Source organism: Epargyreus clarus, unplaced genomic scaffold (genome assembly GCF_041222505.1).
Source record: "Epargyreus clarus isolate Ecla_fem2 unplaced genomic scaffold, WU_Ecla_fem_2.2 ptg000023l, whole genome shotgun sequence".
Taxonomy (NCBI): Eukaryota; Metazoa; Arthropoda; class Insecta; order Lepidoptera; family Hesperiidae; genus Epargyreus; species Epargyreus clarus.
This window is the reverse complement of record NW_027332230.1, coordinates 5170639-5183162: the sequence shown is the minus strand read 5'-3', so window position 1 is coordinate 5183162 and position 12524 is coordinate 5170639.

Below are 12524 nucleotides of genomic sequence, written 5' to 3'. Positions count from 1 at the left end.
ATTCTTCTAAACAGAAGAATCAGGGCTTAACATTGCCGTACCCTTATTGGATAGAAAAGGCGATGGTACCTGCAAAGTCTAACCAGGAAAGGATCCTGCAGACCTGTAACTACAATTGTATCGATAAACAACCGTTGAAGGCACATGGTACGCATACGAATATATTGGTAGCATATATCATGTTTAACGTCGTCGTTTGCTCCCCACACGTTACAGATGCTGTTGTTTACAGGGAACTAAATCTTTAATAATTTATTCAATATCTACGTGTCTTCACTATCCTGTATACTTCTGGTTACCTGTAAAATATACGCTGGTATATTGTGTTTTATGAATAGGAAATTATTTGTTTACAAGTATCGTTATATTGTTAAATGTATACAATAAGGCACTATTATAGGTAATCGAATGGCGACTAAATTTAGGCAAAAGGCCGTTCTGCAATAGACCTCAAAAGGTTTTACGGATACATTATCGCGATATGAATTTTGTATGTATTCGAAAGCGGTAGAGCCCTTTGTGGTTCGACTGTTTTTTTGCCTCATAAAAGCCACTTTTGGAAATTTGAAAGCACTGAACTTTCAAAGCATCTGTTGCGACCTCAGGTAAAGGTCTTGTCTTATCTGAGATTGATTATTGATGTCCATGGGAGGCAGTAGCCATTTACCATTAGGCAGATTGCATACATTTATTTAATCAACAAATTCATTCGTCTATTCTTGTAAACAATTGCCAATTGCAATTTACTGAATGTTATTCTATTTTTAAAATATACAACACAGATATCTTCAAATGAAACGTCAGGAATAATTTGGGTTGACAACACTCTGGGGTGATATTTATTCCATTTATCGCGACTACTTTATCCAGTCCCTCTGAAATAAGATTTTAGCATCTCGTAAGTTCATTAGCAACTTAATAAACTCGTTATTGCAACTCATATTTGAAATATTAAAGTTAGTTTTATTTAATTTTGAAGTTTTTAAAATTGAAATAAATATTTAGCTAATTTTTAGTCGATTTATTAATAAGGTTACTACTAGATCGATTAATGTAAATCTTTTACATCCCTCTAATAAGTACGAGATTTTATAATACAGAAGTAGCAAATGTGAACGCAGTCCACCTAATGGATGTGCCGCCCATGTAATCAAATACAAATACAAATACAAATACAAAAATCTTTATTTGTAGAATAAGGTGTATACATTGGTGTTATAGTCAAGAATTTTCGCTCATTCTGCCATAAATGGCATACAAATATAATGTTAAGGTGCATTTTATAAATTCAAAATTTTATAAATTCCACCCTAGATAACCCTAGATAAGATTAGTTCCTACTTTGAAGTTTGCCTCAAATGTGACTTTCTTGAGGAGTTAGAACGCCTCAGATAAGTGTATGTCTTACCAAACCATTCAAACCAAAACAGGGCAGCTCGTATTGCTGTTATTAGGCCGAAGTAGGTGTGGCGGTGGTGCCTACGGGACGAAAAAAGGTTCTACCACTTAGTTATTTTCCATTTTTATCCTACTAATATTGTAAAGCCGTAAGCATAAATTGTACGCATAATTTGTTGGTAATAATATGTTCAATACCCAGAAACTCGGCCTCTTGATCGAGGGTTTTTCAAAATTTTGGGCATATTTAAAATTAATTATCACTTGCTTAAACGGTGAAGGAAAACATCGTGAGGAAACCTGCATACCTGAAGAATCTTAAAAAAAAGTTTTCAAAGTTATGTGGAGTTTACTAATACGCGCTTCGCCAGCGCAGTGGACTATAGCGTAATCCTTGATTCTGAGGGGAAACCCGTGCCCACTGCCCAGCAATGGGACAGTAATGGATTGATAATGTTTTATATAGATTAAAATACATTTTGGACTACACGCTACTGTGTTGTTTACCAAAATTGCACTTTAGTTAATGATCAAACAATACATTATTATACGCAAAGTAAATTACGTTAATTGCTGCCTGTTTTGGGTTTCAATCATTTAATTAGTGATTGGATGTTTATGAACTTAGTTATAACGAATTGTCCATACACAACTAATAACAATGTATTGGATGTGCCGATATAATCAACCAATTAACCTGAAAACGCTATGTTAAGAGAAATCTATGTTGGTATATTAGGTGACGAACCCTGCGGGTTGTATTTGATTTATTTACATTTATAGCATTTTGTAATAGCAGATATAGCTTAGGGATTGGAAATTAAGGCTCTTAAGCGGGAGGATTGGGGTTAAGGGTTAAAGTTATTATATGTTTTAACGTAAAGAATGTGACAACGATAAAACATTGTGAAGAAACTTACATTCCTAAAATTACAACGAAAAAACAAGTTAATAAGAAAGGTGTGTTAAATTGAACTATAAATACGTGTAGAAGCTGAGCCCTCCGGAATCGAACCACGAAGTGTTCCAGCATTTTTGTGACTCTTACTTGTAAAATATGCTTTCAAACAACTTAGTAGTTTTAGTAGTCTACAGACAAAGTCGTCGAATACAGAACCTCATTTTTTGAAGTGGGTTAAAATGACACTTATTTATCATTTTAGGACTACAATTCGGCACATTACACATGCAACATTAGCAATTTGAATGTTATACTTAACTTGAATCTTACATCTTACTGCAGTATCTTGTCGCTAAGACTTTACCAAATATTACTTTGGAATTGCAACAAAATTCAGCGGATAGCCACACAACAGTTTGTGGACAACAGTCTTTGCTAGGAATACCCTTTTTATATAATATAGGAGTAGCAGACGAGCGTGCGGTCCATCTGGTGGTAAAGGGCTACTGCCGCCCATGAACATCTATATCTATAATCAACCCCAGATAGAATTAGATATTCCTACCTGAGGTCGGCCATAAATGCGCCGCTACCCCTGAGGACTTTATTTTCCTTAAAGTTTATTTTCCTTACCCTTCAAACCAGAACACAGCAGCGTTTAACACTGCTATTATGAGGCAGAAATAGGGGTGGCGGTGGAGTCGAACCACAAAGGGTTCTACCACCATCTAAAGCCTGGAGCGTACTCCACAACACTGCTTTACTACGGATTAGTAAAAGATTCCAACATTCCATATATGCTCCTAACTGAATTTACAAATCTATCCCAGGGTTCAATAAAACAAATCGAGAACGACTCCTATTCATAGTCGAGAGCAAGTTTTTCATTAATATTCTATTCATATTCAAATGTGATTCGACAGGCGTTATCGTGAAGAGTCGGTATTCGGCTCACGCTCACCAGTCTCTTGCAAAACCACAGCACGGAGAGACACCGAAACTCGTGATTGCCTATATTATGTACGTTAAACATTAACAATATGAAATCTATATACATATACCTATGATAAATTGAACCACAATTTAGTATCATGCTTTTGAATCTCACAGAAAAAAAGTTTAATTTAGTCATTAAACAAACGCTATGTAAAAAAGCGTACTATGGGCTGAGTGATTATTTGACCGATAAAACGGTGTGGTCTGAAGTAGCCCCAGCTCCACATATACCACTAGGTTAAGAGCCCTTGTATGAAACCTTATTTTTTTAAAAAGATGTGTGTTATGGAGTTTCTTTCGCCGCTTCTTCTCCATAACGATACACCTTGTGAAGTGGTGGTAATTGTATTGACTTTCAAAAAGTGCTCTGTAAAGAACTTATTTTGAATAACAAAAAATGTTTTGATTTGAAGGTGGTAAAGTAGTCATTGAGCCAAAACGTTTTAACTTAGTCCACAGAGCAAACTCATCTGCTGATCGAACTTAAGATGGACTCGCGCCCTATTACGGTTATGGATTTTGAAATGACATTAAGCACTTATACGAGTACAAGTCCTCAATACATAAACGCTAGATTAGTTATATTTTATAATGTTATTAAAATTATGTTTCAGTTTAGAAATTGTGGTAACACACATTTATTCCTTGAAAAATTACTAATTAAACGTATTTATATTATATCAAACGGTTACAGTTAAGATCCTAAAGACACATTGTCGATCAAACTATTTAAAATCAAAATATTTTACTCCTATTTTACTCAGCAGTTAACCCGGCACGAATGAATATTTCACTGTCATCTTACTTACAACTACAAGACCTATTATTTAATCATTTTATTCTTTGGTAAATAATAATAGATACGTAATAAATAAATATTACAAACATTTTATCCCCTAAAATGTTTGTAATATTTTAGGGACGTTAACTTTATTTTCGCAACAATTTTAATTCTCAAAACTGGTTACACTTTCTTGTTAGGAGTGATCTATCTATGTATTTTACTCATCTAAGATTTTATTATAAAGTTTATTTATTTTATTTACTTAAATTAAGGTTGAGTAGAAAATTTCCAAAGCTGACTTTCAGAGACATTGATCAATTGCCACACTTTATGCTAAGCTCTGTTTTTAATTACGGCCGAGCACTCTAAGTCTTCGTCGTAATTTAAAAAGGGTAAGATTTCACTTAATGAAATTCATGCCAAATACATTTCTTTGTACTTCACCGTTTAGACAGAGATTTTAACGTTATTAAATGATGAATACGATACTTTATTTTCTCATAAATGAGTTTACGTTCGAGGCGTCTGTTACGTGCACGGTTTTTTACACATTTTTTTTGCGAAACAAAGTAACCTAAACAGCTTCTTATAAAATACTGTTGCAAAAGATAGATAGACATATTTTTGTAATATAGCTTTTGCCGTTTACGATATAATATGATATAATATTTACAACAAGTATGTATATTATACAGAATATCAGAATGTAATAAGTATATATTATACATACTTCTCGTACATAATATTAGTATGTATAATATACGTACTTGTTGTAAATAATATTATGGAAGACACACTGACCTATTTTGAAAATTCTTAGCACAATGTACTGAGGGGCCATCGACATTTAGGTAGATATTTCGTTGTCTAATTAATTAACGTATGTCATTACGTACGAGTATGTCATTTCGCTCTAGTATTCAGTAAACAGCACACGGTTGCTTTCCCACATGTGCAATGATGGGGAAGGCCCTCAATCCCCGATATTTGCGTGTTTGCGTAGCGTGGGCAAATGTCACGGCACTCGGCCGATGGCGACAATTATTCAGTTGTATTTGCTGGCTGAGTTTACGCACCGAGTTACAGCAAATTGATCGTATTGTCGATTTAACGTTAATAAGCAAAAGGAAGTGTCTACTCACAACGTTGCCGAAATAGCTTCTAAACCTTTAGTATAAATACTAGCTGACCCGGCAAACGTTGTGTTGCCATATAAATAAAAAAAATGTTAAGGGCGAACAACCCTTATCACTTACGGGTTTGAAAAATACATAGAATATTTGAAACTGCGATGGTAGCGAAGTCTGTCGAATCCCATGTGAAACATTCCAAAATCAACAACTACTTACGAATTAAAAATTAATTAAAAAAAACCTTTTCCCACGGACTAAATTGTGAATCTAAACCATTCTCAAGTCTCCTTGAACACACACAACAAATTTCATCAAAATCAGTCCAGTCGCTTAGGAGGAGTTCAGTGACATACACACGCACATAAGAAATATATATATAAAGATTTCACGTTGAAGAAATTTAGTGTTTACGCTTTAGAGAGACACCGGGCATATAAATGAAATCTAAAACACCAACAATAAGGGAAGAACGCTCCACACACGCATGCGATATGCCCTCATGGCATAGGTACATGACGGATTATGAGAGCGTCATGCCATTTGCCATAAGGCCATACGAGCCAGTCCTACCTCCAAGGTGCGCTTAACAAAGAGACCTTACTCTCCGAATAGACCTGTGTCCTGTAGTCGAACAATAACGGATTAACATTGACTTGACATTTCAAAACGATAGATTATTGTACAATCTCTGCCACATCAATTTCCTTATCAGTATATCATCTGTACAGAATAACCAAGATTTGGTGATTGAACAAGGGTATTTTCCCTCCATGCGGTTTGTCTTTGAAGTCAACGCAATATTATTTGAGATTTCAATTCATTTAGGAATTGGTTGCTATATTTCCTTTGGGACTACCGCTAGGAGATCCGATTTGAGGTTCGCAAATGTAAGTAAAGGAATTTAGGCGTTATACAAAGAGTGTTTAAATGCTGTAATATTATTTACTCAATGGAAACGAAATGTACAAATAGGAAATAATACGCGTAAGTTACATTTTTTAACATCGAATCAAGGTAATATGCCATATGATTTTATTTGTTCGTTTTTTTTTTTCAATTACTTTAACTAACAATAAGGCAGACGGGCTATCTGATGGAAAACAGTCACCGTCGCCTATGAAGATTTGCAACCCTAGAAGAGTAGTCAATGCATTACAGGCTTTGAAGAAGAGCTCCTTTTTAATCCACACCTATTTCTACCTAATAACAACAGTGTTAGGCGCTGCTGTGTTCCGGTTTGAAGGGTGTGGTAAGGGAGACAGACTTTTCCGAGGCGTTCCAGCTTAGTCCTCAGGGGTAGCAGCGCATCTGTGGCCGACCTCAGGTAGGAATATCTAATCCTATCTGGGGTTGATTACAGATGTCCATGGGCGGCAGTAGCCACTTATCATCAGGTGGACTGCATGCTCGTCTGCTACTCTTATATTATAAAAAAAAAATCCTTCTTCAAAAGATCCATGTCATATAACTCCGGGAATATCTCTAAAGGAAGTTCATTCATTTTATTTTATTTCAGTACAAGCTGTCGACCGTTTCTTTGACCTTTAAGTGGTAAATTTTAAAATCTTCTTCGTAGTACTCTTTTACGTTATACAAGAAATTCCCGTGCAAATATTTATGCTTCTAGATCTACTGGATAAATTGTTTGTTGATCGATATTAATTTTTAGCAAGAAAACTTACTTTTTACATTTTAATATAATACAGTAGTTAATGTGAGGATATTGATAAATTTAAATTTAGTTCTCATAATCAGCTCATTATTTCTCGCTCAGCCTATTCTCAGAGGAAGGATGGGTAAGGTAATAATCATTCTGGTAAGTGATATCTGCATAGCGGTGAATGTTCCATCACCATATAAATAATATAACAAGCATCATTTCAAATACAATTCAAAGCCTGTCTGTTGCAAAGCACAATTGCATGGGGTCCAGATAAGACAATTGTACGAGATTGGAGGAATTGCTGTGTTAATAGAATGAGGGGTGGGGGTGAGGGGCGAATACGTTTACTGTCCCGCGGTCAGCCACGCGTGAAGCTGTACCCTGGGGGAGGCGACGAGGGTGTTTGAACGTAAGAGAATAACTATAAAAGTTATTGATAATAATAGAATTAGGCCTACGGTAGTGAATTTAAATGGATGGAAATTTCAGAACGAGTAACGTTAGACAGATGACAGTTAATGATAGAGAAAGTAAAAAGGATTTTCCAGGTTTTATTGTGAGAACTTAAAAATACATCCATTTATACTATAATCAAACAGATAAGTTGTTATCTTTTATTTTATTATCGTTAGTCGTAAACTTAAGCTAGTATATCGCATTATCTTACTGTAGCAGACAAGTCCTTAAAACGTTATTTATTACAAATGACATTTCTATCTTAATTGCAAAGGGTTCAAAATTTAGGGGACGTAAAATAATTGTCATTTTGAAATAACCATGAAAATGTAAGGGTAGTGAGGAAGTTATTTATTACTTTACAAGCGGAAACCACAATAAGGACAATACTATTGTCAAGTTAAATTTTGATCGTCGTACACGTTTAAAATTCAATTGATACGATTCCCGAAATAAGTTAACATTTTCACTAATCACTATGGGAAGATACTCTTAAAAATTCCATTGTTTAATAGAGTGAATTAGTTTATTTAATATTTGCCACCACATATAAACAAAGAAAAATAAAAAAGCCGTGTTTGTGCTTTGTAAGAAGTTATAGTTCTTTGGTGTAAAGTAAAAAAAATATTCAATATTACTTTGTAAGTAACGTTTTCTGCAAAATTAGCGATATTGAATAGCCAGCTTTATGGTGTGGATATTAGATAACAATGTTTTAAAATGCAATGTCACTATTTTAACGAAACGCGCCAAGATATAACTTCAAAAACATTAATATGTATTAATTTTTTCATGTAAAAAATATTCTGTAGTAGAAAGAGGTGATATTAAAATACAAATTTGAATATATACTCAAACTCTAGCTACTGTTGTGCCATATTGAACCTAAATAAATTGTTCAGAAGTAAACAAACATTGTCAAGAAGAAATGGAAACAAACATCTATGGAAAAAGCGATCATTACTTTTTCTCCATAACGGATGAACCTACATCAAAAGCTTGTCAAAGATCGCTCGAAAACACTGCAACGTTTATTTATCATCTGGAAGATAAGGCAGGTTACATACGTGGCCGTTTTATATACGCTGAAATAAAAATGTTTTATATTACACCCATAGAAATATCTTAATATTGTGCAAAATTCGTCGATTTTCATTAAGCGACTTCAAAAAAGAAGGTTCTGTATTCAAACGCGATGTATGTATGAATGTAAGCTTATATGTCTGAGATTTTCTCAAAAACTACTGATTCCAAACATTCATTTTAAATTTCAAATTAAAGGTCTTGCCATTTTAATGGGCATTAGAAATAATGTTAAACCGTTCAACGGTTTGACAGTTTCTTGAGCTTACTGGAAGATTTTTTAATTAAAAAAATATCCAATTTATATATATTCTCAAAATACTAATTAAACCAAACTTTTATAAAACATTTTATCAATCACTAACTAAACTAAAATAAATTAAAGTACATACCTACAAAAATAAAGAGAATCTAAAAAATATATAAATCGGTCGGTAATGAACTAATGACTGATTTAGTCATCACACGTTAGTAAAAAAAAATATATAAAGATTTTTGCCAAACACGCATCGTATGTAAGCCACCTTAAATGTACCAAACAATAATCCATCTCTCGAGGGAGACAATTGTGAATTCGGCTGCTAACAGCCGAAGCCGTTGAAGGGATGCGACAGGATCTAAATCCTGTCGCATCCCTTCAACGGCTTCGCTTTCATTATTACCGGCAATTTATAGAGTTGAAGATGTTTACCTATTCAAGTATTAGGCTTGTGAAACTGTCAGCATAAACAATATTATCTTCTTATTATTTTACGATACAATTTTGGGAGAAAATTATTTGAAGCGAACATAAAACGTGTAAGTTTGAAATGAAGTAACTGGAATTATGATTATACTCTGGTAATTTTGGAAACCATAAAAATACACACATAATTCATAGTGATTTCTAAATTCGGACACGATACTGCGTGTTCCTATGTAATCCTATAAAAACCAAAAAGACTAATTTGCTCTTAACAAGATGATTTTAGTAGTAGTAGTAGCAGTAGTAGTATTTCCCAATAACAGCAGTGTTAGGCACTGCAGTGTTCCGTTTTGAAGGGCGTGGTAAGGGAGACATACTTTTCCGAGGCGTTCCAGCTTAGTCCTCAGGGGTAGCGGCGCATCTGTGGCCGACCTCAGGTGTGAATATCTAATCCTATCTGGAGTCGATTACACATGTCTATGGGCGGCAGTAGCCACTTACCATAAGGTGGACTGCATGCTCGTCTGCTGCTCCTATATTATAAAAAAAATCAATTGTTGGCATGAAACGATCAATACTTTCGACCACTTTTAACTTTTTCTAAACGTCTGAATGGCTGAATGGCTGAATCATTTGTCTTTTTGTCTTTACAAGCAAACGAAAGCTTGTCGGAAAGATACAACAACATGGTTGTTCTACAACAGCCAGAAATAAACACTAATCTTTTTGTCGTAACCACCAAATGAAAGCTTGTCGGAGAGGACCAACAACGTAATTGTTCCACACTCGCTGGCACTACGGCCACTGCCCACTCTCTAAATATTTGGTCAGAGCGACTCGTTTATTACATTTCCTCGGACAACGCTTCTACCTGCACAATTTAATTGCGCTTTCCACCTGCGCTCAAATTCCCTTATGCCTCTACACACACGAGAAAATATTTTATACCTCAGGACGACGACACGATGCGACATGTTTGATCTTCACAGCAATAAATAAATTTATCATTAAAATGTTTAATTGACCAATTAAATGATATTTATCATTTACAAAAGAAACAAAATAAACTATTTGTAAAAATCTTTAAAAAATTGCGTATTAAATAGAGACTCAGTGATTTCCATAATTGTTATGCGCATATTCCACAAACTAAATTTTAAATAAATTATGCTTAATATTGTTGCAAAAATCGTCGTTAATAAATAAGCCTCAAAATCTTTCTCTTAAATTAATCCGTTTGGAATAATTCAACTCGAGTGCTGACTTTTGAACATTTAAAATGTTAATATTACACATAACATGCTTCCCTCCAATTCTATTATTTCTCTCAAACAAAGCAAATGTGTTTTGCGTTTGTTTATTGCGATTCATTTGGAATCAACCTTTGTTTGGGTACCCTTTTGTCATAACTAAAATGAAGTTAATAACGTGAATGTTATCTATTAATAGAATCTTTGTAATATCCGGCACAGAAACGGACCGTTAATATCGAGTTCAGTTTCAATATTGTGCTGAATTGGTCCTTATAAGAACGATGATTTCTTTCTTCGAATAAACGAAGTGTTTTGAAAATAAAAAGGTTTAAAATTGTTTGTGCTTGTTTTATCCTTTCTATATTTTTGTTAGAACATAACAATAGTAATAACTAAAACGTAAATAGTAAATTAAGGAGCAGACTTCTCCTTAGTTTACTACTTACAATCTTAAGTGGCTACTACTGTACGACATCCATAGACAACTGTTATTTATACCAAATAGGATTAGAGTTCTACATGAGATCGACTACTGAGGACTAAAATGGAATGTTTAATAATAACGAATAAGCATCTCTCCTTCCACAATCCACATAATTATAACTATCTAAAAATCTTTGGTCGTCAAAATTTTAACGGATTTTTGCGGCTGCATCTGTATGAATCAGTAAAATACTCACACATTTTTAGACTACGTATAAGCCACAGTACTCAAATAGAAAATGTGATTGAACCAATTTTATTATCACACAATTTTCTATCGCACCGTACAACCCCATCAAGATTTTCATTGAAATCAGAATCGAAGCTAAATCGAATTTAAAGCTAACTATAGTCGAGTAACATTCATCGCTTAAATCGCTTAATAAAAATTCTGTTCAGCAAATAGCTTCCGCATCTTTTAACGTTTCTGAGGTAAAATAAATTTAACACCTATATTCCAGTGGTACAGCGTTTTGGTCGCTTTAAGCAATTACATTGAATAAATATGTAGTACCTGGACAATTCTGCTATGTATCGTATGTAACATTCATACAATAATAGATACTTAGAGACATAAATCAACTACCTTTATACCTACAATAAAAAAAACTAATTATTATAAACAAAAAAATAACTGAATACTTAAAAATAATTATAAGGTAAATAATGTATCCTATGTCACTTCCGTAATTTAGACGAATACAGTGTAATAATATAGTAAATTCTTCAAGCCGTGGGCTGTGAGCGTGCCCAAAACTTAACATAATATAAAACAACACTCATATTACCCTCTGTAATTGGGTAAAAAATACTAGGATTTTAAATAGATAACTACATCAAATTCGCATCACGTACAGCTTTAAAAAACTGCCAAATTTCCTTGATTCATAGGTAATTTTTTTTCATATCATTGGGATGGGTACAAATTTAATTTCTTGACATTCTGTCAACATGTTAGGGGGGTAGAATTGCGATTTAATATGCTCGTATCTGTAGAGGGTTTTCAAGTCGTCGAGTAATCAAGAAGATCATTTACCTGTGCCTCTAAGCCCGATAGAAATGCTTTAAGCTTAACGAAGATCTTTCTTTGCATAATTGAAGCAAAGTAAATAGTTTCGAAGTGGCATTAGTGAAACACGGCAACAAAATATTTGTGTACGATCTCAGGCTGCGTTCTATTTACGCGACTGCCAAGGAAGGGTTATGTTTTTGGAGTTTACTCCTTAAGAATCGGTTTTTGATATAAGGCGCCCGGAATGAGAAAAATGTGAGGAGTAAAATCTACTGAACGAATGACCTCGTTACGTTTTTGGTGCGCAACCTATCGTGCGCAACTTTCTAATTTGGTGTGAGCAGTGCAGCTAGATCGTGGGTAGCATAGACTTAGAATTTTTTCGCTACGCTAAAGACCAACAAAGCATGAGAAAGTCATATGTCAACTCATATAGACAATCTACTAGAGAGAAAGAGATGCCAAGAAAAGTGACGGCGTGTCAATTTCTCTTCGAATAAACGGCCTTAAGCTCCCCCGACTACGGCGCGTTTTATTATTTTACCAAAATTAATACTAGTATTAATATATTGCTGAGTTTTTGTTATAAGGGTGTCTTGCTCTATTGTTTGGAGTTTGTTATTAGGCATCTATCGGCTGCCGGATACACATAAAAACTATAGCCGGTTGATATTTTT